Source organism: Gossypium hirsutum, chromosome D05 (assembly GCF_007990345.1).
Source record: "Gossypium hirsutum isolate 1008001.06 chromosome D05, Gossypium_hirsutum_v2.1, whole genome shotgun sequence".
NCBI classification, from domain to species: domain Eukaryota; kingdom Viridiplantae; phylum Streptophyta; class Magnoliopsida; order Malvales; family Malvaceae; genus Gossypium; species Gossypium hirsutum.
In genome coordinates, this window is record NC_053441.1 from 59,383,324 (window position 1) to 59,391,911 (window position 8,588).

Below are 8,588 nucleotides of genomic sequence, written 5' to 3' on the forward strand. Positions count from 1 at the left end.
CCAGATCTGGATGACCCAGCAGAGGTAGCCAAGTTGAAATTGGATAACCATGACGCAAAATATAGGAGTCTAGAGGAAAGACTCAAAGCAATAGAAGGCACTGAAGTCTTCCCCGCACTAGGTGCCAAGGAACTCAGTTTGGTACCTGATCTAATTTTACCTCCGAAGTTCAAAGTGCCTGATTTTGAGAAGTATGATGGGACAAGGTGTCCAAAAGCACATCTCATTATGTTCTGTCGAAAAATGACCGGTTATGTGAACGAGGATAAACTACTCATACATTGCTTTCAAGATAGTCTAACAGGGTCAGCTCTTCGGTGGTACAATCAACTTAGTAGAAAAAAGATTCGATCCTGGAAGGACTTGGCGTCAGCATTTTGCGAGCAATACAAGCATGTATCGGATATGGTGCCAGATCGTATGACCTTGCAAATGATGGAGAAAAAGCCATCAGAGACTTTTAGACAGTATGCGCAGAGATGGAGAGACGTCTCAGCTCAAGTGGAACCCCCACTAACAAAAACAGAGATAACCGTTCTCTTTATCAATACTTTAAAGGCGCCGTTTTATGACAAATTAGTGGGAAGTGCCACGAAAGAGTTTGCGGATATTGTAATAACTGGTGAACTCATAGAGGATACCGTCAAGAACGGTAGAATGGAAGGATCAGAAGGCTCAAGAAAAGCAGCACCCTTAAGGAAGAAAGAGCCAGAAGCCCACATGGTGGGAACTGGGAGTCGTTACATTCTCAATTCGTATCCTAACCAACCCCGACCTCGAAATTATCCACCCTCGAATTTCTATTATCCCCCTCAAGCCTCTTACTACCAAGCACCACATCTGTCCTGCCCCGTATACGCCACGAACAACCAAAGACCCGTTACCACTTTCCCACAAAACACAGTACCCGCCCAAAGCCAACCCAGAAACGAACCAAGACCATCAAGGCATAATCCCGAGAGACCACAATTTACCCCCATCCCTGTGTCGTATGGGGAATTGTACCCAAAACTTTTAGAAAAACAGCTAATTTCTCCCCATTACATGGCACCCCTTAAACCTCCATACCCAAAGTGGTACGATCCAAACGCTAGTTGTGTATACCACGCAGGGAACCAAGGGCACTCTACTGAGAACTGTCTCGCTTTCAAAAGGAGAGTTCAAGGACTCATTGACGCAGGTATCCTACGATTCGATAGTGCTAGTAACGCCACGGGGAACCCGTTCCCTAACCATACCGAAGGGAATGTGAGCACAGTGGGGAAAGAGGATGAATGGAAGGTCAAAAGATGTGTATCAGAAATAAGGACGCCTCTGCAAAAAATCTGGGAGGTATTGGTTAAGAAAGGATTGCTCTGTCACTCTGATAGAATTTTGGAGAAGAAGGTCAAAGTTTTTACAATTTCATGGGATTGTTGGACATGACATTCAGTCATGTGAGGACTTTAAAAGGTTACTTCAAGACCGGATGGATAATAAGGAGATCAAGGTCCTTAACAAGAGTGAAGATGCCAACGAAAGAGAAGTATGCGTCTCTAATAGCCAATCATCAGGGCCCCCTTATAGTGCTGATCGACCGTTGGTAATTTATTACGACGCGATGAGAAAGCCACTGAAACCATAGATGGTAATTGAAGTACCATCTCTTTTCCCGTATAAGGATAACAAAACAGTACCGTGGAGATATGATGTTAATATCGTTACACCGAAAGTTGAAAAGTCCAAAGCCATAATTGAAGATGTTGGGGAGGTAGGTCATTTTACTCGAAGTGGACGATGCTATTCTAAAGAAGTTGAACCGGTAAAGAAAAGTAGCAACTCGAAGTAAAAAGGGAAAGCAGTGATGCACGAGATCGAAGTCGAGCAAGAAATTCCACCCGTACAAGAAACTAAAAAGCCTGTGAATGAGGAAGAAGCTCAAGAATTCTTGAAATTTATTAAGCACAGCGAATATAGTGTGGTGGAACAATTGAGCAAGCAGCCAGCACGAATCTCAGTTCTATCTCTACTGTTAAATTCAGAGCCACACCGGAACACTTTATTGAAGGTGTTAAATCAAGCTTACGTGGCCAACAACATATCTGTCGAAAAGCTTGATAGGTGGGTAAACAATCTGAATGCAGACAACTTCATCTCTTTTAGTGATGATGAGATACCGCTAAATGGTAGAGGTTCGGTGAAAGCGCTGCATATCACGACCCGCTGCAAGGGCTACATAATACCGAACGTACTCATCGATAATGGGTCAGCGTTAAATGTTATGCCATTGGCTACGCTTTCCAGAATACCGATAGATTTGTCCTACTTAAAGCCCTGTCATTCCATGGTAAGGGCATTCGACGGGACGAAGCGCGAAGTCATGGGAAAGATCGAAATCCCTTTGGAAGTGGGCCCCTACATCTATAAGGTCGAATCCCAAGTCAAGGACATTACACCCTCTTATAACTGCCTTTTGGGAAGACCTTGGATTCATTCTACTGGAGCAGTCCTAGCATCCCTCCATCAAAAGGTGAAATCCATCATGGATGGCTGTTTGGTCACAGTCGAGGGCGAAGAAGACATCGTCGCATCTATCTCTACTGATGCGCCATACCTGGAAGTAAGCAAGGACGCAGTGGAATGTTCCTTTCGATCCCTTGAATTCATCAATCCACTTTCGTCGCTGAGGGAAATAGAATTCTAATGCCAAAACTGTCGAGAAATACCAGAATGGGTGTCAAGTTGACCGTAGGAAGGGGAGCTCGTGCGAGAAGAGGTTTAGGGAGACATCTGTAAGGAATAGTGAGGGCTTTAAAGCCAGTGCACCACAAGGCCCGATACGGTTTGGGGTTCCAGCCTGACATGCGCCAAAGAAGAAGACAGTGGAAGAAGGATCAAGAGAGAAGAATTGCAAGAACTTTGGGCCGAGAACCAGAATGGGAACCAATAGAGTACCCTCCTTTGTCAAAAACATTTACATCTGCGGGAATGATGTACCCTGGACAAGATGATCCACGAAACATGCTGGGATTAATTGAAAGGGATTTTCAGAATGTCAGTATAAATGTCATTGACAAAGAAGCTGGTGCAAGTAAAGATGTCTCGAGGATACGCCCTAGCCCTCCTGGTTTCATGTTGAACAATTGGATTGCTGAGGAGCTTCTTGTAGTTTATAAGCCTTCAGAGTAATGCTAAACATCAACCTTCTATTGTGTCCTTAGATATAATGGAATTCTTTTGTAGGAGCTTGCATTAACTCTTTATCATTTAAGTGAATATCAATGAAGATGCATTTTGTCACGATTTTTCGCATTATCACTAATTTCATAATCATTTTCTCATTTCATAGCCTATCCTTACATTTGCCTCATTGCCATGACATAACATTTTGTTTGTTGTTTCCAATACTTGGATGTCCCCCGATAGCTTCCTTTTCCATTCAACTTTCAGGTGCTCAAATATTGACGACATGAATAAGCCCGTTACGAATCTTGAAATTGATTTTGAGAAGGCTGTTTGCTTAGGAGAATTTGAAGCCGAAGAAAATGCTGAAGATTATGTCTCGTCTCCTGAATTGTTAAGAATGGTGGAACAAGAGGATAAACAGGTTCTGCCTCATGAAGAATCTATGGAAACAATAAATTTGGGCACTGAAGGGAGGAAACAAGAAGTGAAGATTAGGACTTCTATTTCAGAAAGTACCAGGCATAGTTTGATCACTTTACTCCGCGAATACAAAGATGTTTTCGCGTGGTCATACCAGGACATGCCAGGGCTAGATGAAGATTTAGTGGTCCATAAGCTCCCATTAAAGCCAGAATGCAAGCCCATCCAGCAAAAATTAAGACGGATGAGGCTCGAAATGCTGTTGAAAATAAAAGAGGAAGTCAAGAAGCAATTTGACGCTGGCTTCCTACAAGCCTCCAAATATCCAGAATGGGTGGCTAACATAGTCCCGGTACCAAAGAAAGATGGAAAAGTACGAATGTGCGTGGATTACCGTGACCTGAATCGAGCAAGCCCAAAGATAATTTTCCCTTGCCACATATTGACACGTTGGTGGACAACACAGCAAAACATTCATTGTTTTCTTTCATGGATGGATTCTCGGGTATAATCAGATCAAGATGGCCCCTGAGGATATGGAGAAAACTACCTTCATAACAATGTGGGGAACGTTCTGCTACAAGGTGATGCCATTCGGGTTAAAGAATGCTGGGGCAACATATCAGAGGGCTATGGTGACGTTATTTCATAACATGATGCATAAAGAAATAGAGGTCTACGTTGATGATATGATTGCTAAATCTCAAGGAGAAGAAGAGCATGTAATGAACCTCAAGAAGTTGTTCGAAAGGCTGAGAAAGTTTCAGCTAAAGCTTAATCCAGCCAAATGTACATTCGGGGCTACCTCGGGAAAGTTGCTAGGCTTCATTGTCAGTGAAAGAGGTATCGAAGTTGATCCAGATAAAATAAAAGCCATCCAAGAATTACCACCTCCGCGCACGCAAAAGGAAGTTAGAGGATTTTTAGGGAGATTAAATTACATCGCCCGATTTATCGCTCAACTTACCAACCAATGCGACCCAACCTTTCGGCTTCTTCGAAAACATAACCCGGGAGAATGGAACGAGGAATGCCAAGTGACCTTTGATAAGATAAAACAATATTTGTCCAGTCCTCCAGTGCTAGTACCGCCAACTCCGGGAAGACCATTAATTTGTATCTGACAGTGTTCGAAGTTTAATGGGTTGCGTACTGGGACAACATGACGAGTCAGGAAAGAAAGAAAATGCGATCTACTACCTCAGCAAAAAGTTCACTGAATATGAGGTAAAATATTCGTCCATTGAGAAATATTGTTGCGCTCTGGTTTGGGTAGCTCGGAGACTCAGACAATATATGTTGTATCACACGACATGGCTAATTTCAAAGCTGGACCCAGTAAAATACATGATGGAATCGCCGGCACTATCAGGAAGAATGGCACGATGGCAGATCCTCATTTCGGAATATGACATTGCCTATGTAAGTCAGAAGTCGATAAAAGGGAGCGCAATAGCTGACTTCTTAGCAACTCGAACGACAGAGGAATATGAGCCTTTAAGATTCGATTTCCCAGACGAAGACTTAATGTGCATCACAGAAATAGAATCCGAGTCATCAAAAGAGAAGTCATGGAAGATGTACTTTGATGGTGCGTCAAATGCTTTAGGGCATGGAATTGGAGCAATCTTGGTATCAATAGACGGGAATCATTATCCGTTCACTGCAAGACTGAACTTCTTCTGTACCAATAATATCGCAGAATATGAGGCCTGTATCATGGGGCTTCGTGCAGCTATCGAACGAAACATCGAGATCTTGGAGGTGTACGGGGACTCAGCCCTAGTGATTTACCAAATCCGTGGAGAATGGGAAGTGAAGGACTCAAAATTGATTAAGTATAGCGATTTAGTGGCTGGATTGATCAAGGAATTCAAAGAAATAACTTTTCATTACTTCCCACGAGAAGAGAACCAACTGGCTGATGCCCTAGCCACTTTGGCTTCAATGTTCAAAGTAAGTAGAGAAGCAGAAATAATGCCCTCAAAATGAGCATATACGAGATCCCTGCACACTGTTGTAGCATGAGAAAGAAGTAGACGGACGGCCTTGGTTCCATGATATCTTAGAATATATCAAGAATCAAAGGTATCCCGAACAAGCGAATGAGAACGATAAAAGAACAATTAGAAGAATGGCAGCGGGATTTGTTCTTGATGGGGATATCTTGTATAAAAGAGGAAAGGATCAGATGCTTTGAGATGTGTGGATGATGTTGAAGCCAGAAAAATACTTGAAGAGGTCCATGAGGGAATTTGCGGAACGCATGCCAATGGTTTCAATATGGCCAGAAAGATCATGAGACTCGTTATTATTGGCTAACAATGGAAAGTGACTGCATCAATTTTGCCAGAAAATGCCACAAATGTCAAATCTACGGTGATAAAATTCATGTAGCCCCTTCACCCCTTCATGTCATAACTTCTCCGTGGCCTTTTCTATGTGGGGCATGGATGTCATAGGGCCAATTTCTCCAAAAGCTTCAAATGGACATTGATTCATTTTTGTGGTTATCGATTACTTCACAAAATGGATTGAAGCTGCTTCGTTTGCCAACGTGACGAAGACTACAGTGTGCAAGTTTTTGAAAAGGAATCATTTGCCGATATGGTTTGCCTGAAAGAATCATCTCAGATAATGCCATGAATCTGAACAATAAGATGATGAAAGAAGTGTGCGAGCAGTTCCAAATAAAGCATCATAATTCCTCGCCCTATCGCCCAAAGATGAACGGGGCTGTTGAAGCAGCTAACAAGAACATTAAGAGGATCATTGGGAAAATGACTGAGACATATAAAGATTGGCACGAGAAACTTCCATTTGCTTTGTTTGCATATCGCACATCTGTGCGAACATCTACGGGAGCAACTCCTTTCTCTCTAGTCTATGGAATGGAAGCTGTGCTACCTATCGAGGTTGAGATCCCCTCTCTGCGAGTATTGATGGAATCAAAGTTAGAAGAAGCAGAATGAGTTCGAGCTCGATATGATCAGTTGAACCTCATTGAAGAAAAACGTCTAAGGGCAATTTGTCATGGAAAATGTGCCAAAAGAGAATGATCGCAGCTCATGACAAGAAGGTACGACCAAGAGAGTTCCATAAAGGAGAACTCGTTCTGAGAAAGATTCTCCCAATACAAAAAGACCTGCGAGGAAAATGGGCACCAAATTGGGAAGGACCATACGTTGTAAAAAAGGCATTCTCAGGAGGAGCTTTAATCCTTACCGAGATGGATGGGAAGGATTACCGAATCCGGTGAATTTAGATGCGGTCAGAAATATTATGCTTAAGATGAAAACCCGAAAGGGCATCTTAAAAAAAGGGATCAGGGCGAAAACCGAAAAGGGCGTCTTGATTAGTACAAAAAGATTAGGATGAAAACCCGAGAGGGCGTCCTAATGAAACAAACCTAGCGGTCGAACGATAGGTCAAGTAGTGAGACTACAGTATTTGAAGCACTTCTGAAAGCTCGAAATTTTCTACGCAAGAAGCCATGCTCGAAAAGATTATTGATTGAGGAACGTGGAAGAGTTCATGTGTTGAATATCTAGAGCATTTGTATCTATTGAATACGACCTTTTCTTTACTCTCATTGGTTAACTTTCTTTGTTTGCCACATTTGAAATAAAGGAATATGAGATATCCTTTTTGTCCCTACCTGACCATTTTCATGCATCTCATTATGTGTTTATTTAATGATAAATAGTGAAATGACATACTCTAAACAAAAGAAATGTCAAGCATTACCCGGATAAGAATATGAAAGTGCAAGATCTTCAAGCAAGAACAAAGTTTAACCAAAGGCAAAAGGGTGATATCTGAGAAACGTCGATTACTCGTAAAGCTCGAAGATAGGTATGAGGCCTGAAGAGAAGGTCGAGAATCAAAGCAATGAACGCAGATCCTCAACAATCATGGCGAAATGACATACGACCAATATGCTTAAGGAGCACTGCATAATCATGTAGGCATAAAGGCATTAAGACAAACATGTGCATATCATGATGACATTATGCACGGCATATACAGGTAATCCAGTAAAGCAAGAAATCTTGAATGAGAGTCGCACTTAATCAAAGGAAAGATACCCGAGTTCTACCAAAGGACTGGTTTTGGTATTTGATGTTTAATATTCATGCTTTCCAAGGAAAATCAACTCATATTGCGAGAGATGAGTTGAGCCTCAGACACGTTGAGGTATTTTTAATTTTTTTAAAATCAACTCATATTGCGAGAGGTGAGTTGAGCCTCGGGGCACGCCGAGGTATTTTAGTTTATGTTTAAATTGACTCATATTGCGAGAGGTGAGTTAAGCCTTTTAATTTTTTGTTTTCAAAATCAACTCATATTGCTAGAGGTGAGTTGAGCCTCAGGACACGCTGAGGTAATTTCATTTTCTGTTGTTAAAAAAAAAATCAACTCATATTGCGAAAAATGAGTTGAGCCTCAGGACACACTGAGGTAATTTCAATTTCTGTTTTCAAATTCACTTATATTGCGAGAAATGAGTTGAGCCTCAGGACACACTGAGGTAATTTCAATTTCTTTTTTCAAAATTCAACTTATATTGCGAGAAATGAGTGAGCCTCAAGACACGTTGAGGTATTTTATTTCTGTTTTCAAAAAATCACTTATTTGCAAGAGGTGTTGAGCCTCGTTCTGCTGAGTTTTTTATTTTGTTTAAAAAATCACGCATATTGCGAGAGGTAGTTGAGCTAGTTACAACTGTGTATTTTTTTTCATTCATTGCAGAGGTGAGTTGAGCCTCAATACGAGGTATTTTCCTTTCTGTTTTCATTATTTTTTTTTTGAAAGAATCAATCACATTGGAGTCTCCATATTGCGAGAATGAGTTGAGACTCAAGACACGTTGAGGTATTTTAATTTTCTGCTTTTCAAATTCACTCATATTGCGAGAAATGAGTTGAGCCTCAGGACACGCTGAGGTAATTTCAATTTCTGTTGTCAAAAATCACTATATTGCGAAAAGTGAGTTGGCCTCA